The sequence below is a fragment of the Pteropus medius genome, unplaced genomic scaffold, assembly GCF_902729225.1.
Source record: "Pteropus medius unplaced genomic scaffold, Ma_sr-lr_union100, whole genome shotgun sequence".
NCBI lineage: Eukaryota > Metazoa > Chordata > Mammalia > Chiroptera > Pteropodidae > Pteropus > Pteropus medius.
The window spans coordinates 10,748,895-10,773,908 of record NW_024346062.1 but is presented as its reverse complement, the minus strand read 5'-3'; the positions used below and the strand labels follow the sequence as shown (position 1 = coordinate 10,773,908).

Below are 25,014 nucleotides of genomic sequence, written 5' to 3'. Positions count from 1 at the left end.
ATGTACCTATACTGCTGGCAAATAAAAGGGGGCAGAGAAAGGGTGTGTGCTGCTGGAAGACAGCCTAGAGATCTGCATTCTGAGTCACCTTATGTTTAGAGAAAGTTGGAAGCAAATGGACTTTGTTTCTTCTTTACTTTCAAAGGATGTCTGTTTTCTGATATAATTTTAGACAAGAATCAGAAAAAACTTTTTTTTTTTTTTTTTTTGGCTATGCCCATGTTGATCTAAGTATAACCTTCTAGAAGGAACTTGACGCTAATATTCTACATTCCCATTTTTAAAGTGGAAATAATATTTTGTATATTTCACATAGATACTGTAAGTTTTCACAAAATAATCACGATACTGCACAAATACAGACTAAGAAATATGAGCAGTATAAATTATCTTGTTTTCTTTTACCAAAGTCTACATTTCTTCATGTGCTTAATTTTAAATTAAGCATGAATTCTACAAATTAAAATATATATACATTGGAAGAAATGAAAAACTACCCCTCAGATTCTGTATTCAGTTTGGAAGCATATTCTATAATAGAAATATATTCTATACTCCCATAGAGAATGCCAAAAGAATGAGTAAAGCAGTCATGCTGATCCTACCTTTTATATCAACAACAAGAGGAATAAACCTTTATGCTTTCAACCAGTTTTGAATACAGAAAAGCAGCTGGGGCCTTGAATCTTCTTTCATCACTTCAGGGTATGACATAATTATTCAGGAAAAATCAAATTGACTTTATAACTTTGGAAAGATACATCTACAACAACAAGAACAACAAAAACCTAACATGAAAAACTGTGTATTATAGCTCTCTACTTGAGCAGGCCAAACAATTCACCCCAGTCTCAGAAATATCTCCTGTGCTTCAGGGATGAAGCTTGGTTTCTGTGTGAAAAAGGCTGAAGTTAAGTGACAGCAACTAGTAAGTGTTTCATTATCCCTTAAATATACTTGTGTTTTTCAGTCGTAGGAACACTAAGAAATAAATTGAAATATTACTTATATCTATATATCTATATCTAGATGCTCTCTATACATACAGAGAATCTTCAAAAAATAAAAATTATACATCCATCTGAAACAATTTTGAAAGAATTGATTAAAATAATTATTTATTTAAATAATTATAAAAATAATTCAAGTCACATATGTGAAAAAATGTAATCTGACCAAAAATGTGGTTCTTATAGTGGCTTGCTTGAAAAGAATGACTATCAGAAAACAAGTGCCCTTATTTTTACATTCTAAGCTTCACATATTTTGGATATGCCAATAATGGTCCATAGACACTAACAGAAGAAAGTAGGCTCTTTCTCTGGAGAGCAGATAAAGACGCTCAATTAAAAAATCCCCTCCCTACAACACCTGTTGATTCAAGTGTGAGGACTTGCATTTCACAGCCATTTGCATCCATGAATAAGATTACGAAAAGAATACTACCTTCTTCCATTTGCACTCTCACTTCTTCAAATGTTGAGTGGCTTGCAAGAGAAAATTCTATTCTAGCCTCAAATAATTTAATACTGCCCTCTAGAGGAATTATAACAGCATTAAATTTGCTCTTTGTATGGTTTCTTAAAATGTTTCCCTAAATTTAAAATCAAAACTTTCAAAAACTCACAAGATTAATTAATATAAAGATTTTCTAAAAGTTACATCCATTTTAAATTGTATTTATGAATATCAAATTATGTTAATAATTTTTAATAAAGTTCAATAGATTACTATTTCCATAAAATCTTGTAAAAATTATAAATTATGCAAGGTGTCAATGTCTACATTGGAGTCACCCAGTTGCTTTTCTGTGAACCCCTGAAACACATGGAGAGGATCAGTCAGTATAAACAAATCTCCCCCCCCAAAAAAATATCTTAATTGAAATCAAGAATTGAGAAAATAAAAAATATTTCTTTCCTTCTAAGAAAAAAAATAAAGCGGCAAACTAAGAACATTATCTTTAAGACATGAGTAATAGGCAATTTGCTTAAAATATGAATCAGTAAAGAAAAGAAATTATACTGCTTTTAGAAATGAATCCTTGGAAAACTTTTATAAATAAATAGATTAACCAAAATAAATTGGATTTACCATAGCAATGGTTATAAAATACATTAAACAGAAGAGTATACTCAGTTATTTGGGATTTCTGAGAGAAAAAAATCCAGGTAGTATAAACTGTAGCTACTAAGAGGAAATTAATAGAAATTTGAAAATTAAGAACCATTGAAGAGTTTTGTCATAAAATATCTGCTGATTTGAGAATTCATGGGATCCTTATTTTATAAGTTTCATGTTTTCTGCATAGATCTGAGAAAAAAATTTTTACTTTATAACCATTAGTGTTTAGAAAATGGAATGTAATGCCTGTTGTCTTTCTTATAGGCAGAGAAAGCTATTTAGAAATAAAATTCAGTGTTTTTCTGAAGTGTTTATATTAAAAACATTGGTTGTTATCGCTAAAAAGTAATAAATCACTAAATCTATCATATCATATAGCAATTTTAAAGAAAATGCTACTTAAAAAAATTACTTCCCAATTATCCACAAAATTACTTCCACTCACTTTTTCATCTTGTTGTTTGCAATCAACTCCCATAACCTAGAAACCTATAATTTCATAATTTGTGTATATCAGTAAATATTATAGACAATTTTGAAGTATAATTACAAAAACAAGTATTCAGAGTTTAATTTTGTCAAATTTAAACATTTTTATGCTAAATTTATGCTAAGTACAGATATATATTGAAGAAAGTTTATCTACATTTGCAAGTATGCTTTTTCTTAATTATTAAAATAACTGAAATTTTAGGAAAAATAGGTTTGCATGAGGAAATATTTTAGATTTGGGCTAAAATATTTAATCTTATAGGATAACATCTACATAATAAAAATATTTATTTTAAAAATTTAATTAAAATTCATGCACTTATGTTTTCCCTCCCTTCTTTCTGGATTGCCTTAACTAACCATTCACTCAATTTCAAAGGTCTAAGCATGCTGCAACAGATATAACATTGAAATTACTAATGAAAGTTAGGCTTAAATATGGCTTAACATGTCATTTATTTAGTAAAATGAAATCATAAAAATTATAAATAATTTAAAACAACCTGAGCAGCAAAAACAGTTTACAAATTCATTCAATTATATTTACATATAAGTTGGTTAATATTTACAATATAGGTTAGTAACATATTTAAAACTGGAGAACTTATACTAATTCTCTACAAGTATAATGGTACATACAACCACAAGGTGATTATGTTGACAAAATGGACTGGGTTTGGTGAACAGCTATTAATATGTTGCTACATACAAACAATTCTGAGGGTGTACAGAAAAGGCAGTGGGAAAATACAGACAAAAAAAAATCTGTGTATTTATGCCTCATACATGCTAAACATTTCCTTAAAAAATAATGAATAAAATATGTTCATTAAGATATCTACGCTTTACCAAAATAATTCTTAAAACTAAACAATAAGATTTATGAAGTGAAACTACCTAAAGCAATTATTTTATCTAAATGAGACAACAAATTTTACCAGTCAGCCAAGATAAAGTAATTTATTTGAAAATCAAAATGTATTTTCACTTTTAGGAACAAAAGAAAATAAAGACAAAGAGAGTAGCAAGAACTGTTGTGTTAGAGAGTGGATGATAGTTGTTAATATATTTCCCTGAAATTCTCATTGATCTAGCTATTCAAAAAAAAAAAAAAAAAAACATATGTAATAAAATTTCAAAATTTTGATCGTACTGGTGACATCAGCATCATGGCAGCGTGAGACACTTCCTTTATCTCTCCCCTTTAATATATAACTAGTGGGAGATCCATAACTCTACAAAGGTTCCTCTACTCAACACACTAGGAAGCCTTAGAGATCCACACACCTATACATCTAAAGGTGGGTAGACTGGAACACATAGAAGAGGTAAAACTGAGAAAACAGCAGGGATGGTGCTAGTGTCCAAGTCCCCGACTGGGCAGCTGAGTCCCTAGTCCCAGTGAGTAAGGGAGCAGCAGCCAGGTGGGGCATGCAACACTGCCCCACCCATAATCATGGCAAAGAAAAGTAGGACAACAGTGGCATCAGTGCCTCTGACTTCAGCTCCCTCCTCTGGCTGCAACAGTGCTGGCACTACCAAAGAGCCTAGTAGTAGCAACAGGGGCGGTGCAGGCATCCTGGCCTCCCAGCACAGCAGCAACACTAGTGGTAACAGGGCACTAGCAGCATTAATAGCAAGGTTCACTCTCCTGGTACCTCCAGCCACGTAGTATCTACAACCTCAACCCCTAGCCAAGACAGGAGCACCTGAAGGCCCAATAAACCCAGAAGCAGCGGAGGCACCCACAATCATAGCTCTCTCCCATCCTTCCACTTGTGCCCCAAACCCCAGCCATAGTGGCAGTGCCTGAGATCCAGACAACACATGATACAGTGGGGTACCCATCACTTTTAGGAACAAAAGAAAATAAAGACAAAGAGAATAGCAAGAACTGTGCGTTAGAGAGCGGATGATACTCATTAATATATTTCCCTGAAATTCTCTGGTGGTGATGCCAGGGACTGCAGCAACACCAGCAACCACAGCAAAGCTGGCAGCAGCAAGGCACCAGCAACCGCAGAGGCAGAAGCAGCAACAAAGAGGGTACACAGAGGTTGTAGAGAGTGGAAAGTGCTGGCTCTCAAATATAGTCAACTGACTCAGGTAAAAGAAAAAAAAAAATGTGTGCTATTGTGCCACCTACTGGAAAACAAAAACAACAAAAAAGGGTTTCTAAATACCAATTCATTAAACTGCTAAAATTAAATAAAGCTGTGCCTAAATAAGAAAGATTTACTACAAATGCACTAGCAGAGAAACAACCCATTAAGTACCATGAATAACCATGGTAACACAATATTACAAAGAGAAAATGACAGTTCTCTAGAAACAAAACTCAAAGTCATGAAAAGACTGTGATCTAAATGATAGAAAATTCAAAACAGTTATCATAAAGAAATTCAACAAGATACAAAAAAACTCAGAAAGGTAATTCAATGCACTCAGCAATAAACTCATTGCACAGAAGAAGCACTTTACCAAAGAGATTAAAACTCTAAAACAGAACCAAAAAGAAATTCTGGAACTGAAGAACTCAATAAATGAGACTAAGAATACGTTCAAAAGCATTGGAAGTAGAGCAGACAATATAGAAGAGAGAATTAGCAAGCTCAAAGATAAAAATATAGAAATGATTCAGGTGGAAGAGGAATAAGAACTAAGTTTTTTTTTTTTTTTAAATAAAAGAACTCTACGAGAACTATGTGACTCCATTAGAAAGAGCAACATAAAGATAATGGGTATCCCAGAAGAAGAGAGAAGGAAGAAAACTTAGAGCCTATTTAAAGAAATAATAGGTGAGAATGTCCCAAATCTGTGAAAGGAGCTGGACATACAAGAACAAGAAGCTGATAGAACCCCTAATTATCAATGCAAAAAAGACTTTCTCCTAGACACATTATATTAAAACTGTCAAAAGTCAAAGAATTCTCAAGGCATCCAGGAAAAAAAAAAAAAAAAGACAGTAACCTGCAAAGGAACCTCATCAGGCTATCCTCAGATTTCTCAGCAGAAACTCTACTGAGATTCAAATAATATATTCAAAATATTGAAAGATTAAAAATCATCAGCCAAGAATACTCTATCCAGCAAAGCTATCCTTCATATCTAGATATGAAAGAGAAATAAAAGCTTACTAAGATGAACAAAAGCTGACAGAATTGACCACCACAAGACCTGCCTTACAACAAATATTGAAAGAAGCTCTTCTACTTGAAACAAACAAACAAAAAGCGCATGAAACTTTGAGTAAGTTCATAGACAGAATCAGAAAATTGCAACTCTATATCAGAATAGGGTGTCAAACACCAAATTATAACATAGAGGTTAAAGGGGTAAAAGCATTAAAATGACTATAGCTACTTCAATTTATTAACAAACACACAACATAAAAAGGGATAATTTTTGACAATAAAAATATAAAATAGGATGAGGAAAAGGATGGAATTTGTCTAGGCAAATGAAGATAACATGCTATCAGAAGAAAAAAGGACAATTTTATCTATAATATTTTATATAAATCACATGGTAACCACAAAATAAAAATCTAGAGCAGAGAGCAGAGATATAAAACATAAAAAAGAGAGAAAATAAGGAAAACAATGATAGAAAACCACCAAACTAAAATAGTAGACAAAATGGCATGGAAAAAAAATGGAGCTATATAGAGCAATCAGAAAACAAAAGATAAAATGATAGTAGTAAGTCCTCATATATCAATGAACATCGTTAATGTAAATGAACTGAACTAATCAACCGAAAGACACCGTAGCTGGGTAGATTAAAAACAAGACCCAGCTATATGCTGCCTTCAAGAGACTCATCTTAGCTTGAAAGACAAACATAGTCTCAAAGTGAAGGAGTGGAGGATGATACTCCAAGCTAATGCTAACCAAAGGAAAGCTGCTGTAGCCATACTTTTATCAGACAAAATAGACGTCAATCCAAAAAAGGTAATAAGAGACAAAGACAGACATTTTATAATGATAAAAGGGTAGGAAACTCTGCCTACCACAACATTTATTAATATATATGCATCCATCTTAGCAGCACCAAAATATATAAAGGAATTATTAACAGAACTAAAGATAGAAATTGACTGTAGCACAATAATAAGAGACTTCCACACCCCACTTACACCAACGAATAGATCATGCAGACAGAAAGTCAACAAAGAAACAGCCTTAAATGACACATTAAACCAATGGAATGTTTTATATATATGTGGTATATAATATGTATATATATTTTATATACACATATACATGTGTATACATATATATTATATACTATGTGTGTGTGTATATATATGTATATATACGTGTGTGTGTGTGTGTATATATATACATAAATATATATATATATATATATATATATATATATATATATATATATTTAAAAAAACATTCCACCAAAAACAAAAAGGATACATTCTTCTCAAGTGCACATGGAAGATTCTCATGGCAAGGCCATATATTAGGATACAAAACTAGTCTCAATAAATTCAGAAAGACTGAAATTATATCAAGCATTTTTTCTGATCACAGTGGTATGAAAGCAGAAATCAACTATGGAAAGAAGGCTGGAAAATCAAACATGTAGAGTTTAAACAGAATGCTACTGAACAAGTATTGGGTCAGTGAAGAAATCAAAGAAGAAATAAAAAAATATATGGAGACAAATGAAAATATGACATACCAAAAAAATAGGATGGAGCAAAAATGGTACTAAAACTACTAAAAATGTTATAAAAATGTGAAAGCTTATAGCAATATAGGCCTACATCAAAAAAAAAACAGAAAAATCTCAAATGAACAATCTAACTTCCACCTAAAGAAACTAGAAAAAAAAGAACAAATAAAGCCCAAATCAGTAGAAGGCAGGAAATAATAAAAATCAGAATAGAGAGAGACGGGAAAAAATTGTATAGATGATAGAAGCTTTATTCATCCCTCTTGCAACCAAATCAAAGTTGTGACAAAACACAGAGCAAATAGCAAAGAAAGTTGCCTGGGATCTAGATGAACAGAAGCACTACAACTAGGGAAAGAAACAATTAACAAACCTTCAATGGTAGAAGGTAGGAGGGGGCAAATATGTGAGGCTGCCCGGTCCAAGCAGCTGAGTGGGACAGAGGCTACGGCAGCATCAGCCAGCAGCTGCAGAAACCTCTTAAAGGGGCCGAGTCCAGGAGCAGACTTTCACTGTGATGGACCTGCTCGCTCTGAGCATCAGCACTCAGTGGGCTGCACAGGGGGCACCACGGACTTACAGAGGGACACTGAGTTGTCAGAGTGAGGGCCGAGGAGAGACTCACTCTGTACAGAAGTGCTGGTGGTATCCATTGTTCCTCTGTTGATCCCTCTCCACTCCTAGCGTCCAACTCAGCACTGCCACAGTTGAGATATCATCAAACTGAATAACAGAGGTCGCTCTGCCTAGAGGATTCCCTGAAACTCTGCCTACCCCAACTCGCGGCCCCACCCAAGCCACATCCAAATGTATCCTCAGTGAGTCAGGTGCTCCTTGTTGAGCAGTGTGTAGACTCACACTGGTGGCAGCTGACCATGGTTTCTGGAAAGGACTCTTGGAACAACTATATGCACAGCATCTGTGGATTGCTTCCTGAATCGTTAACAGGTGGCCCCGGAGGGGCACAGGCTGAGGCTAAATTTAGCCTGCAGCAGAACCCCTCTCAGGACAGTGCCACTGGATGCATACTTCACAAAGCCACATTAACAAGACCGGGAGACTTAAGAACTTTGCTTAGTACATAGAAACAGACACAGAAAGGCAGCCAACATGGGAAGACAAAGAAGCAGAAACCATATGAGAGAAGAGAACAGAGATCCAGAAATAATGGAGTCAAGCAATCTACCAGATGCAGAGTTCAAAACACTAGTTATAAAGATGTTCAATGAACTTTAGGGAAGTGTAGATGAATTCAATGAGAATTTTAACAAAGAGATAAAAAACATAAAAATGGAAATGGAAATGGAAATTATAAAAGGGAACGAGTCAGAAATGAAGAACACATTATCTGAGATGAAAAGTATATTAAATGGAATAAACAGAGCGAATAAAGAAGAGGATCAAATGACCTATATAGAAGATGGGGAAGCCAAGGACATTCAATCAGAATAGCATGAAACAGGAAGCCAAGACTATAATAATAATTTACAGGCCCTATGGGACACTCTTAAATGTAAAAATATCCATGTAATAGGGGTACTAGAAAAAAACAAGATGTTGAAGAGCTATTTGAAGAAATAATGATGGAAAACTTCCCTAACCTAGTGAAGGAAATAGACATACAACTCCAGGAAGCTCAGAGAGTCCCAAGAAAGAGGAACCCAAAGAGGCCCACACCAAGACATATCATAGTTAAAATGCTAAAGGTTAAATACAAATAGAAAATCTTAAAAGCAACAAGAGAAAAGTAGTTAGTTATCTACTCATAAGTACCCATAAGACTGGCAGCTGATTTCTCAAAAGAAACTCTGCAGGACAGAAGGGCTTGGCACAAAATATTCAAAGTGATGAAACCCAGGATCTACAACAAAGAATACTTTATCCAGCAAAGCTTTCATTTAGAGTCGAAGGACAGATAAAGAGCTTCTAAGACAAAAATAATTACAGGAAATGCTGGAGGGACTTCTTTAAGAAGAAAAAATATGTAGAAAAACAGGAATAGAGAATGGTAATAACTATATTCCTATCAACAAATACCTCAAGTGGAAAAAAAGTGCTCCAAACAAAAGATAAAATGGCTGAATAGATAAGAAAACAGGACCCCTATATATGCTGCCTACAAGAGACTCATTTCGGATTAAAAGACACACACGTACTAAAAGGAAGGGGATGGAAAAAGATAATGCCTTGATGGACCTCTGAATGAAATAAGTCAGACAGAGAAAAACAAATATTGCATAATTTCACATACATATGGAATCTAAAGAACAAAATAAACAACAACAAAAATGAAAATAAACTCATAGATACAGAGCATATTTTGAGGCCTACTAGATGGGAGAGTAGTTAGGGGAATGGCAAAAAAGGGCAAAGGGATTAAGATGTGCAAATAGATAGTTACAAAACAGACATGGAGATATAAACTCTAGCTAAGGAAAATAGTTAATAATGTTGTAATAAATATATAAGGGGGAAAGGGGTACTAGATTTAGTGGGGTGATCACTTTGTGAGTTATATAGATCTCTAATCTCTATGCTGTACAACTGAAACTAATATATTATTGTATGCTAACTATAATTGGAAAAAAACTTATTGAATTGTACAATGTAAATACAAGCAATTAATTGTCTAGTATATTTCAATAAAGCCAGGAAAAAAATCTTTAATACACAGTGTTCATCAACAACAACAAATTCAGAGTAGAAATAAATAAAATAGAGATTAGAAATACAAAAGAAAAGTCTATGAAACTAAGAACTGGTTCTTTGAAAAGATAAAATTGACAAACCTTTACCTAGACTCACTAAGAAAAAAAAAAGACAACATTCAAAGAGATAAAACTAGAAATGAAAAAGAAAAAGTTACAATCGATACCACAAAAATAAAAAGAATCATGAGAGAATACCATGAAAGGCTATTATACATCACCAAATTGGACCACCTAGTAGAAATGGATGAATTCTTAGAATCATACATCCTTGCTTGACTGAACCATAAATAGAAAACCTGGATAGACAGATCACTAGTAAGGAAATTGAAACAGTAATTAAAAACTTTTCAAAAAATAAAACTCTAGGATCAGGCAGCTTAACTGGTGAATTCTTCCAAACATTGAAAAATTTTATACCTTTTCTTCTCAAACTCTTCCAAAAACTGAGAGGATGATATGCTTCCTAACTTGTTTTTATGATGCTAACTTTACCTTGATATGAAAGCCAGATAAGGACAACACACACACACAAACACACACAAAAAATTACAGGCCAATATCTCAGATGAATATAGATGCAAAAATCCTCAACAGAATAAGCAAACCAAATAATCAATACATTAAAAGGATTATACACCAAGATCAAGTGAGATTTATTCTAGGAATGCAAGGATGATTCAACATATGAAAATCAATCAACTTGATATACCATATTAACAAAATGAAAGATAAAAAATAATCATCATTTCAATAGACACAGAAAAAAGCATTTAACAATATTCAACATCCATTTATATTAAAAACTCTCAATAAAATAAGTAGAAAATGTAAGTATCTCAACATAATCAAGGCCATATATGACAAACACATAGCTAATATCACACTCAATGTGAAAGCTTAACACTTTTCTTCTAAGATCAGGAACATGACAAGAATGCTCACTCTTGTCACTTTTTTCAAGATGGTATTGGAATTCCTAGCCAGAGCAATTAATCAAGAAAAATAAATAAAAGGCATGTAGATTAGAAAGAAAGTAGAACTGTCACTGTTTGTGGATAACATAATTTTATATCACACATAAACACACACACACAAAAAAAGACTCGACCAAAAAACTATTAGAAATAATAAATGAATACAGTAAAGTTGCAGGGTACAAACCAATATGCAAACATCTAATGTGTTTCTATATACTAATAATAAACTATCTGAAAGAAATGAAGGAAATGATACCATTTACAATTAGAACCAAAGATTAAAATACCTGTGAATAAATCTAACCAAGGAGGCAAAAGGCCTATACACTGAAAACTATAAGACATTGTAAAAAGAAATTGAAGAAGACACAAAGAAATGGAAAGATATTCTGTGTCCATGAATTGAAAGAATTAACATTGTTAAAATTTTCATATAACCTAAAGCAATCTACAGATTCAATGCAAACCCTGTCAAAATCCCAATGGCATTTTTCACAGAAAAAGAACAAAAAAAATCCTCAAATTTGTATGGAACAATGGAAGACTCCCCAAAAGCCAAAACAATCCTGGACAAAAAGAACAAAGCTGGAGGTAATTCACTCCCTGATTTCAAACTATACTACAAAGTTATAGTAATCAAAACAGTATGATATTGACAGAAAAAAAAATAGACACAGAGATCAATGAAATAGATTTGAGAGCAAAGAAATAAACACACACGAATACAGACAACTAATTTATAACAAAGGAGCCAAGAACGTACAATGGAGAAATGAAAGTCTCTTCAATAAGTAGTGTTGGGAAAACTGGACAACCATACACCAAAGAATGACTCCAGACTAAAACATCACAAAAATTAATTCAAAATGGATTAAAGACTTGAATGTGATACCTGAAACTATAAATAGATTGAAGAAAACATGAACAGTAATCTCCTTGACATAAATCAAGAAACGTTTTTCTTAAGTTGACTCCAATGACAAGGGAAAAAACAATAGCGAAAATAATTGAATGGGAATACATTCAACTAAACAGTTTATGCACAGCAAAAGAAACCATCGACAAAATTAAAAGGCATCTAAATGAAAGGGAGAAGGCAGAGGACCTGAATGGATATTTTTTCCAAGGAAGACATAGATGACCACAAGGCACATGAAAAGATGTTCACCACCACCGATTATTAAGGAAATGCAAATCAAAACCATAATGACATTTTATACATGTTAGAATGGCTATTATCAAAACAAACAAACAAGAAATAACAAGTGTTGGAGAGGATATGGAGAAAAGGAAACACATGTACCCTGTTACTGGGACTGTTAATTGGTACCGCTATTATGGAAAACAATATGGAGGTTCCCACAAAACTTATGAATAAAAATATCACATGGCCCAGCTATTCCACTTCTGAGTATTCACACAAAGAATTTGAAAATACTAATGGGAAAAAATATATGCACCCCTTTGTACACTGCAACATCATTTACAATAGCTAATATATGAAAACAACCCTATTGTTCATTGACCAATGAATGCATAAAGAAGATGGGATATATTTCCATACACCATTGAACACACACACTATTCAGCCATAAAAAGATGAAATATTGCCATTTGTAACACAGATGGACCTTAAGAGTATTATGCTAATTGAAATAAGTCAAACTGAAGAAAATCATATTATTTCATTCATAGGTGGAATATAAAGTAAAAGAAAAAATAAAAGAGAGAGAAACAAATGAATAAACAAAATAAGAACAAACTCATAGACACAAACAATAAATTGGTGGTTACTAGAGGGGAAGGTGGGTAGGTGAAGTGTGTATACAGATATCAAAATATAATGTGCATCTGAAACGTATATGGATCATAAACCAATGTTACCTCACTGAAAAAGAAAAAAAGAAAAAAGATTAGATGGCATTTAATGTAAGAAAAAGGTGCTAATTGTGAAGTGATACTTAGAATATTGCAAATACATTTTTTTCATTATAAATAGCACACAAACAATATTTTTATGAAAATATAATTACATCTTTTTAGGCATCAATTGTTTTTGTCTCTTGCAGTCCTTTCATATTAAAATTTGTGTACTCTTAAGACTAGTTTTGATTTATCACTGTGTTACAAATACTAATAAGCAAAAGAGCATTTATTTGATCAAATAAATAAATGATTTATATAATATTTTAAAAGGACAGTTGACTGGTGTATTATCTATGTTGTTAAATTTTGAAAAATATTTGGACACTTCCTCTAATACTCACCATGATGGAATTCTTCTGTCTTATTCTTCAGATGGTGCCAACTATAAACTTTTCTCCCCCAGTCTAATACCCTCTGTATTTTTAATTCTCTAATAAACTAGAACAAGTTTTTGTCTAAGATTTTTCTCCCTGTCTATGTCCCTCTGTTTCTTTCTCTTTCCTCTTTCAGCCCTTGATATATATGGGTTCTTGTCACACTTTTACAGCTCTGGGAGCCAGCGCATTTCTATGACTCTTTTATGGAGCAATGGATATCCAAGTTCAAATTCTGGATCTACTGCTTGACCAGGAGAAAGCTGGCTAGTTTCCAAAACGCTCTCACCCTCAGATGAATATATGTTTGCTAAATGAAAATTTTTCTCTTAATTTCATTACTAATATGGTTGTATGGTGGCTAAGAATATGATTTGCTAATGAGTACTGTTTGGCTTTTTATAATTTTAAGATGATAGCTCTAGAAAACTTCTTCCTAAGGTTTTTCTCCTAATTTCAAAATTATTTGGTTCAATAGCATTCGATTCATTCTTTCTTAAGAAGCTCTCTTCTCTTAACTTCTGTGATACCACCCTATTCTAGTTATTTATTTTCAATTCTAAAAGATTTTTGTCAGTCTCCTTGTTTTTTTTAAATCAAGTTTATCTTCTTGCTTTATGTCTCTATGTTGTTGCTGTTGTTTTTCTGAACGTTTTTTTTTTTTCAACTACAGAAGCCCCCTCGCCCAGGGTGAAATATCTAACCCAGATTTCTTGCTTGACTTTGAACCTCATGAAAGTATCTACTTATTCTCTCCATTTGTATGTGGCCCCTAGACACTCATATCAAATATGTGTGAACTAAATTCTTTATATCCTCAAAAGTCATCTCTCCTTCTGTTTCCAATACCTAGAAATGTCTCTACCAACCACCTAATGCAAGAATAATTCTTGACTCTTTCTTTTTTACTTTCCCTCTGTATAAGTCAGGGTTCCCCAGAGAACAGAACCAACAAGATGTATAATATATAGAGAAATTTATTTTAAGAAATTGGCTCACGTGGTTGTGGTGTTTTGGCAAGCCCAAAAAAAGAGTTTGCTGACAAAATTCATTCTTCTTCTGGAGAGAGCGTGCTTTTTTCTATTAAGGCCTTCAAATGATTGAATGAGGCTCACCTACATTATGGAGGATAGCCTTCTTAACTCAAATTATATTTAAATGTAATCTCATCTTTTAAAAACTACCTTCACAGAAACATCCAGAATAATGTTTGACCAAATATCTGGGTATCATGGCCTAACCAAGTTTACACATAAAATTAATCATCACACTCCATCAAAAAACTGATTACCATTTTCTGCCTATTTTATCTATTTATATCTACCAACTTTATCAACTGTTTTCCTCCTTTCCCTACTGCTTGAAGTCCAGATTATCACCCCTGCTTTGACTATAGCAAGACACTTCACTCTCTTGACTCCAACCTTTTCTTTCCTAATCCATTCTCCATACTAAGTAGAATGATCCTGTAAAATAAATACTTTATTTTAAAGTATTATATTCCGATTATATTAATACCATTCTTAAAATTATTAAATATCTCCCTTTCACTTTCTGAAGAATCCAGCCTCACTGGCTTGATATATAAGGTCCTCATGAGCTGATTCTTGAATTTTTCCATCCTTCCCTCCCACCACTCTTCCATATACCCAATGCTCCAAATATACTAAATTACTTGTATTTCAATAAACACATTATGCTGTTTTATGCATCCATACATTTTCAAATGCTATTATCTCTAAACTATCTCCAGTGCTTCTTTGCTTGATTGGGCCTTGTTTATACTTTAAGACTCAGCTCCATCACCAACTTCTCCAGGAAGTCTTCTATCCATTTATTGTATTATAGCAGCAGCCTGTATTCTATTAGCTGAGTTAATACATGCAAACTACTTAGAACAGAATCTAGCATATAGCAAGTGCTCTTTGTTGTTAGCTGTTATTATTATTAATAGTAATGACAGTATTTATAGCTCTTATACAGCAATTGCTGGCTGATTTGCCCATTGGTCCAAAAAATACCACAAATGTTAATAAATTTTACCCATGCTTATAACTTCTCAGCTCCTAACACAGGGCCCTACAGGTAGTAATAAATACATGACATTGAATGAAAGAACTTTTCAGTACTAGAGATACGCAATGTTTTCTGAAAAAAAAAAATCTTTTGTACAAAAATTTTAGATACAATGCCAGGTGTCAGACTTCAAATAGAAATAGGTAAATTTTTCAATGTGATTTTGCTGAATGCCTTCATAAAATGAAACCAGAACCCATCACATTCTCATGGATGTTTTGACATTATTTTTTTACCAGTCATATATCTATAAAATATGTGAAGTATTACTAACAATACTTCAGGATATGGCTAATAAATGAAATGTCCCTAAAATTATCCTATTATTTTTTCTGAATTTCCTAGATAATTTGCAGATCATTTTATTCAAAACCTTACAATGCACGTTGTTATTTTCTATCTTATTGCACCATATTTTAACTTCATAGAAATCTTTTTGTCTTTTATAATTTGTCAATCTTTTTGACATTTCTGTCTCCTAGAAAAAAAAATCTTTTAAAGAGTTCAAGTCAACTTCATCCCATATAATGGCTTAAGAAGACAGTAAGTGTTAGGTGAAACATAGCTACCAACTTTTAGTTTTCTTTCTTTAAAATAATGAGAATAATATTTAAATATATCAGTGCATTTATATTTTCTTATGAGCATAAAAATTAGATTTTCTTTATAATTTATTTATAAATTATTTAAAATTATATAAAAGAAAAAAACATTTATATTTTTCTTAAAATTTCCAATTTGACTTATATATTTGCAAATAATAGTTTGTTCCAATGATTCCCAGCATTGCCTGCACACAAGAATCATCTGAGAAGCTTATAAAGTATTGATTTTACTATTATTTCCAGGAATTGAGTTCTTCTTAGGTGGGACATAGGATGGGTTTCAAAAAACAAAGAATGTCAATTATACTTCAATTTAAAAATGATGTATTCATATAAGCCCACAGTCACTGACCTTGACAGACATTAGGTTCACCTATGGGGATATAAGACATTCTAAAGCCATAAATTGTATTAGCCAATGTTACCCCAATAAACTTAAAATAAATAAATAATTAATAATTAATTAAAATAAAATAAAATAAAATAAAAAAGCTCAGGTCCCATCCCAGAGCAATTACACAAAATATTTGGTGGTGAGTTCCAGTCATTAGTATATTTGAAAGCTCCCTGCTTTAGTTTGGTATGCAGTTAAGCTTGGGAAGTATTGCTCTAAGTAAAGCCATGTGAAACGCATATTCGTAGTAGTCCAAATTGGGAATGAAGTCTTTATACCACATCTTAGTAATGTAAAATTATCATCCTCAAAATAATTTATGTCATAGTAGTCAGTGTTATATTAAACTTGCAAGTAATTATTTAAATTAAAAATGTTATGTTTATTTAAGTTAATGATTTGATTTGAATTGTATTGGTTTTACAGATATTTTTATTTTAATTTATAATGTTTGGCTTGATATAACTAAATTAATTTATCCCTTGTTTTATATCGGTACATACCTAGAAAGTGTGATAAAAACTATTTTGGTCAATTGTGAAGGTCTGGAAATTATTTTTAAGGGATCAAATCAGAAATCATGTTTGATAAAAACATCTGTAGTTATAAAGTCCTAGATTTAAAAAATAAAAGTAAATGTTTATCATGTTATCCTTTAAAAATAAAAGGGATATTAGTTTAATGAGTACAGAGTTTTACTTTGGGTTAACGGAAAAATTCTGGAGATGGATAGTGGTGATGGTCACACAATAGTATAAAAGTACTTAGTGCCACAAAAATGTACACTCAGAGTTAAAATGTTAAATTTTATGTTATGTGCACACTATACAACAAATTAAATATTATGTATATTCAAATATCTTGTCTTTTTTAATTGGTTTGCATATTTTTGGATTTTGAAAGTTCTTTATATGTTCTAATATGTTTATTGAATATATGATTTGCAAATATTTTCTCTTAATAATCATCAAATATTCCTAGACAGAAAGTGAGATTTTTAAAAATAAAGGATCAATCCAACAGAAATATATAATAGTCTTAAACATTTTACAGTTAATGAACAGTCTCAATTTATATAAAGAAAAAATTGCAAGAACAAGAAAGAGAAGCAGACCAATCCAAAATCATAGTTGAAAAAATTTAAACATCAATTTTGTAACTATTAAAACAAAAAGACGCAGAATCAGTAGAGGTATATAAGATTTCAACAAAAAGAATAACGAATGACCTTATTTAAACATACAAATCTCTGTTTCTAACAACAGAGAATGTCCTTTCTTTTCAAATGCACATGGAATTATACAAAATTTATTATCTGCTGGGCCATAAAACTAGCTACAATAAATATCAAAGTATTGAAATCATACATACATGATAGTTAGAACATAATGATAAGTTGAAAATCAATTTTTTAAAACCTATCTACAAAAATAAGTAAATGTTTAGAAATCAAGCAACACATTTTATTTTATACATGAAGCTAACTAGAAATTACATTGGAAAATATAAAATATTTTGAACTGAATTTAAAATATGTCATATCAAACTTTTGGTATACAACTATAGATCTGCTTAGAGGGAATTTTGTAACTTAAATGAATGTATTAGTGAAAAACAAAGGCTAAAAAATCAATTAACTTGATATCAATTTGAAGAAGTTAGAAAAAGAAGAGCAAATTAAACCCCCACAGAATGTAGAGGAAAAATTTTTTAAAAATAAGATAAGAAATTAATGAAGTAGGACATATATTAACATTAAAGAATGATTTTAAAAGGCAAATTTGGTTATTTGGAAAGATTAAGATAACTGAGAAATACTGATTAAGGAAAAAAGAGAGATAAAACACAAATAACCAATATCAAGAATAAAAAAGAATATCATCATAGAACTAGAAATATTATATTTTTAAACAAAATATTATTTTTAAAACAAAAAACACAAAAGAAAATTTACTACATAAAACCAGTTTCTGATGAAGAGTCTCCTCTCCCACCTCATTACTACACATTGAGATTATATGGCAAGGAACCCCACACCAAGGGTCAGAAAAAATTCCAAACACCAAATTCTCATGCAGAAATGGGGCTGCAGAAGGGATGTGTGTGCTACTGGGAGTGAAATGGTGAACCTGGTTAGCTGGTCTGGTCTTTTTATAAGAGGATATTATGACAAAATATATGTCAATAAATTTAAAAGTATAACTTATCAAAACTGACTGAATAAATAATCCAAATAGTATTGTAGTTATTTATTAGTAAGATGAATTCAGTTCAAAAGTCTACCCACATAATGAACCGTAAGCTTAGATTGCTTCGTTGGTAAATTTTCTACATATGCAAAAAGAAACATGCCAATTTTAAACAAACTCCTCTAAAGAACAGAAAAATAAGAAACACCTTCTAAGTCATTCTACAAGAATATCATGACAGTAAAATCATATCAAGAAAAAAATATAAGAAAATTACAGACCAATTTATTTTGTGAAAATGATCCTAAAATAATAAAATAATAGAAAATCAAATCTAGTAAAATTTTAAAAGTATTATAAATCTAGACTAAGTTTATTTGAAGAATGCAAGATTGGTGTTATACTAGAAAATAAATGTATGACTAAGAAACAGATGAAGAAATTCGTATAATTATCTCAATAGATGCAGAAAAGTAATTTGTTAAAATTCATCTGCTCATAATAAAAACAGCAAACTAAAAATATGAGAATTTTTTAATCTAGAAGATATTTTCAGTATATACAAAATATGCATACTCAGAATATACATACAATTTTAAAATTATAGAAAACATAATAAAAAATACTGTCCAAAAAAAAAAGCCCTCGAATAGACAGATACTTGACAAAAGAGGATATCCTAATGTCCAATACACATATAAAAAGGTGCTCAACCTCATTAGCCACCGGTGATATATAAAGCTATATTGAGATTACCTTATATACCTAATAAGTTTCTAAAATTAAAAACAGTTAGAGGACAATGCTGGTGACAATGCTGATCAAGAAAAACTCTCATGTGGTATTTGTGGGAGAACAAACTGGCACAACGGCTTTGAAATAAAACAGTTGGTAGTATCTACAAATTTGAGTATGCATATACACATATACATGTGATATATATATATATATAAACCTATAACCCAGTACATCATTTTGAGCTATATAGACAGCAAAAATGCATACATGTGTAAATATAAAAAAGCAAAAATAATGCAAATAACCTAAACAGTTTTACCCACTATTGCCCATCAATTTAATAGGTAATTAATTATGATGTATTCTATGGAGCATTATAAAGAAAAAAAGAAAAAAAAGAGAAAAAAAAAACCTACAGAGATGAATCTTCCAAAGATCCATCATGTTGAGTGAAAGAAGCCAGGAAGAAAGCATCAATAAACTTAAAATTATCAAAATAATACAAAGTATATTCATTCTCTAACCAAAATGAAATAAAATTTGAAATCAATAACAGAATGAAGTTGCAAAATTCACAGTTGAGAAAATTAAACAAGATACTTATAACCACTTAAATGGTCATTCTTCTTTATAAAAGAAAAAAAGAGAAATTATATAAAACTTTGAAAGAATGGAAATAAAAACAATATAAATAAGCTTATTAGATGCAGCAAATGTAGTGTTCAGAGGGAAATTTAGACCTGTCAAGACCTATATTAAAATAGAATACCTCAAATCATAACCTAAACATTTGCATTTTACAAAACTAGAAAAAGAAGTTCAAAGTAAACTCATAGCAAATATAAAAGAAAAAAAAGGAAGTAGAGAATAGCAAAATACTTGAAATAAAAATAAGACAGAAAGAAACAGAAAATCTTTATAGACTTATAAAATAAAGAACATTGAATTGTTAATTAAAAACACAAACAAAATCCAAGTTACCACAATGAAAAGCCCAGGCTCAGATGACTTCACTAATGGATTCTACTAGATGTTTTAAGAATTAATAGCATTTCTTCACAGATTCTTCCAATAATTAGAAGAGGATGGAACACTTAGACCTATATTACACTGATATCAAAACCAGAAAAAGGCATCACAAAAAAGAATAACTACAGACCAATATCAACTACAAATGTATATACAAAAATCTTCAATAATATAAATATATGGAATCTAGCAATATGAATAAAAGATTATACACCATGACCAAGTGGGATTTATTCAGAATAGAAGATTTAACATCCAAATATTAATCTCTGTAACATACTTTATTAGTAGGAAAAAAATGGCAAAACCATAGGATCATATAGAGGCAGAAAAGTTATTTAACAAAATACAATGCACTGTAATGATAAAAAAAAAAAAATTCAACTAAAAGAAGTGCAAGGGAATACCCTCAACCTAATAATGAGTATCCATGAAAACTAGCTTACACACCCTTATCTTTATTAATTTGTTTGAGACAATGAGAATCCCAAGCATACTCTTTCCAAATAAATTATTTCCCTCAAGTCTCTTCCAGTTTCCTAATCACTGACCCTTTTATACAGTCTTTATTTGTGTGTGTAATCAAATCTTTGATCATCTATTTTAACTTTCTATTATCATATCTTAACCAAAATGAAGACAACAATCATCCCATTACAAAAGATATACACCTGACATTAGAAAGATAATGAGCTATGCAAATACTGAGGTAGACACTAGGGTTAACAATTGGAGAAAATGCTTTAGTGGAAACTAATTTCATAACTGATCACTTTATTTTGAATAATTTTCAGGTTATAATGACTTTTACTTTGATAGCCAATTTTGTAACTGAAAGAATTTCTATGTCAAAACCCAAGTAAAGATGATATCTTGTATTTAAAAAAGGACAAAGGACAGGATAATGGTGTTTAACTCTTTGTTAATTCTTCATTAATTCACACTCTGTCCATACAAAATGCTCTCAAAACAAAGCATTTGATTTCTTTCATGGTACATTCTCCCTCTATGCCAATGTTTCATATAATCAGCCCTATGGATCCTGTAAAGTCAAAGATATAGTTTTATACATGGAACCTTTTAAAACTTTGCTAGTTCTAGATTCTTCACTAATAATCCACTGAATAGGCTACTATTGGCCTAGTCTTCCTAAAGTACAACTCTAATCAGATTGTTACATAATACAAACATTTCAGAGACTTTCTATTGACAATAAAACAAAATTTTAATTCTTTGTCCTGGCATCAAAGCTGTCCAGGATATGATCATCCTCTTTATCGGCCTAATATTTTTCTATGGCCTTTGCAATTCTCACAATCCTGTGTGCAAAAGTTATGGGATCACTTTCAGTTTCAGATACACGTCCAACACTTTCCCATATCTCTGGCTTTACTTGTATGATCCCCTAGGGCTGGGATGTAAGGAACAAACACGTGCCCACACCCATGTATGTACCCATCTCTGCATTTCTAAATCTTATCCAGTCTGCAAAACCCAACTCACATACTTATTAGTTGGCATTTCCTGGTTCTCCTCAGTTATTCCAATTCTCTCCTTCTAAATTTTCAATTGATGTGCACCTACCTTATGATACTTATTTTCTACCCAGATGTTCTTTTGTTTAATATGTTTCTGTTGCTCTTTTGTAAAAGATATTGAATTTTATATATCCTGCTTATCCACATAGAACTTAAATCAGTGCTTCCCCATAATAGCCATACAACAAGACATGTTGAAAATAAAACAGTAATTTCTATGGACTTGTCTTATATATCGCTCTGTAATAACACTGAATATGAATAACTTTCAAAGTTAGAGAGAGCAAAATTTATAATCTTAAACAACATTTCACTAGTATTTTGGTTTAGAATCTGTACACATTAGAATTCCACAAAGTAGCATAATAAAGCTACTGCTACTGCTGGCAGAAAGTAAAATGGCACTTTAGGTAAGTTACTCTCAGTATCAGCTTCTATATCTGTAAAATGGGAAAATAATGCATTGTAAGGATTAAAAAAAAGACACATATAATGATGCCTGGCAGACAGATGTGTTTATTCAATAAAACAATGTCAAAATTCCTAAGAGTGTAAGACGTCACTAATGTTACTTAACATATCATTGTCCCTTAATTCGACTGCCTGTCCACTCTTATTCTCTACTTCCTATACTATCACGATAAATATTATTAATAAAGTTAATATGTGCTGATGTTAAAACTATGGATAAATATTGCTAAATTACAAAAGTATACAACAATGTCCATTTTTCACACTTAAAATACGAACATTAATGTAAAAATATGAATTTGATTGGTGAAAATTAGAATTTTATTGTTTTAATAGGCATTTTTCATTTATTAGTAAGAGTAAACATTTCTCATATATTTCTGTTGTTGTTTTATTGTATAACTGTTTCCAATGAAAAGTAAGCTGATTTTAAACTAAAGCTGTCTATGTGTTTGTATCTCAAAAATTATTTCTTTCTAAGTTACAGTATGCAACAAATTAAAAATAAACATTCAGCAAGTGTTTTTAGAAGATGACAGAATAACACATTTTAAAAAGAGGAGTAAGTAAAGCCAAAAGAACCACAAAGCACACGGTGCCTTAGAGATACTCATTACAGTATACTGAAACACATAAGCATAAAGGTAAGGTTGAGTCATCAAAAACTTAAATTTAGTTTAATGTTAAAAAATGAAATTACTAATAATAAAATAAAAATTAAAAAAATAAATGAAATTGAGTATTATATTTTGGAAATTTTTTCATCTACATTGTTAGTACTTGGTACCTGAAAAGTCGATAGTCGGTAGCCTGTTTCACATGGGAAACTTCACCCATGTGAAAGCTTTATTCCTGTGATGAAAGATGAACAAAGCATTGATTTACTTTATTCTATTTTTATAAGGTTACTTTACATACATACACCTTTAACACCACAGAATATAATTTTTGGTATATGTCAAAATGATATTTGAACTCAACTCCCATGTTTTCATACCAGTGTAAACAATATAGTACAAACAGGAAGCTCCAAATTATTTTTTCTTAACTTCAAATTTGCACATAATATTTCCTTTTAGCTGAGTTAAGATACACTAATTTTCTAAAAAGAAAATAAATTGATTTTTACCAATATAAAAAAATTGCTTAGAGGAATGCCTAGTATATAGTAGAAACTCAAGACATTTGTTGAATAAATAACGTTCAAGTTAAGTGAAATGCTTAGCTTTATAAAGCAAGAACATTCTAAAATCAAATAATTACTGTGGAAACGTAAAAAAAATAGTCATTAATAAAATATTTCATAAAATATTTTGTATATTTTATGCAGACATAATAAATTAATTGCACGATGGATATAAAAAGACATGCAGTATAATCTAAAGAGAATGATCTTACGCTAAGATGTAAAACACCTAGGCTTTAGTCCTGTGGCTCCTCTAATAATTATGTGATATTGAACAATTTACTTAACATTCCTTGGTGTCATTTTTTCCAGCTGTAAAACAGTAATAATAGTAACTTCCTATGCATCACAGATGGTTATTTTTAAAGTAAAATGAGATAATAGATGAAGAAGTGCTTTCAAATATAAAACATATAATTGTTGAATAATATTTAAGACACACTTTAAGATATGCAGAGGAAAAGCTTATATATTAAAAAAAAACAGTTATTCAATTTACCAAATCTAATCAAAATGGGTGTTTTTGATCTCATGTGGCAGAGTCACATTACACACACATACACCACAAAACCTTTGTCTTTACCTTTCTCCATTGCTACACTGTCTAGCAAGTTTTTAAATTATTTGCTTAATTTAAGTACAGTTGGTATACAATCATATTATTTATATGAGTTTCAGGTGTACAATATAGTGACTTCACATTCTTATACCTAATAATGTGATCGCCCCACTAATTCTAGTAATCATCTGTCACTCTGCAAACTTATCAAAATATTATTGACCCTATTTCTCTTCCCATTTTCACCCATCTCCCCACTCCTTTCTTCTGGTAACCATCCCTTTGGTCTGTGTTTTTATGAGTCTGTTTTTGTTTTTTGTTTTGTTTTTAGATTTCCCGTTTAAGTGAAACCATACGGTATTTGCCTTTCTCTGCCTAACTTACTTCACTTAGCCTAATACCCTCTAGACCCAACCATGTTGTCTCAAACGGCAAGACTCTATTCTTTTTTTATTGCTGCATAATATTCCATTATATGCATACCACATCTTCTTTATCCATGCATCTATCATGAATACTTAGGTTGCTTCCATAACTTGGCTATTGTAAATAATGCTGCAAAGAACGTAGGAGCGTATATTCTAATTAGTGTTTTTGCTCTTTGAATAAAAACCCAGAAGTGGAATTGCTGGGTCATATGGTGTACCATTTTCAGTTTTTTAAGGAATCTCCATACTGGTTTCCATAGGGGCTGCACCAGTTTGCATTCCCACCAACAGTGCAGGAGGATTCCCTTTTGTCCACATGTTATTCCTTGACTTTTGATAATAGCCATTCTGACTGGTGTAGGGTATCTCACTGTGATTTTGATTTGCATTTCCCTGATGATTAGTGATGTTAAGCATCTTTTCATACATCTGTGGACCATCTGCATGTCTTCTTTGGAGAAATGTCTTTTTATGTCTACTGCTCTTTTTTCAATCAGATCATCTA

The 25,014-nt window shown here is 31.4% G+C and overlaps 1 long non-coding RNA gene across 3 annotated transcripts in view; it reads right to left on the bottom strand.

Moving 5' to 3' along the window:
- The window catches only part of LOC120612528 (uncharacterized), a 278,407-nt gene that overhangs the window by 203,816 nt on the left and 49,577 nt on the right, over positions 1-25,014 (bottom strand). For 2 of the 3 annotated variants that reach the window (XR_005655469.1, XR_005655470.1), the window contains exon 2: positions 606-763. This is a non-coding gene — a long non-coding RNA (uncharacterized LOC120612528). Of the gene's footprint in view, positions 1-605; positions 764-23,123; positions 23,189-25,014 lie in introns of all 3 variants that reach the window. The other variant, XR_005655471.1, reaches the window with a different exon arrangement.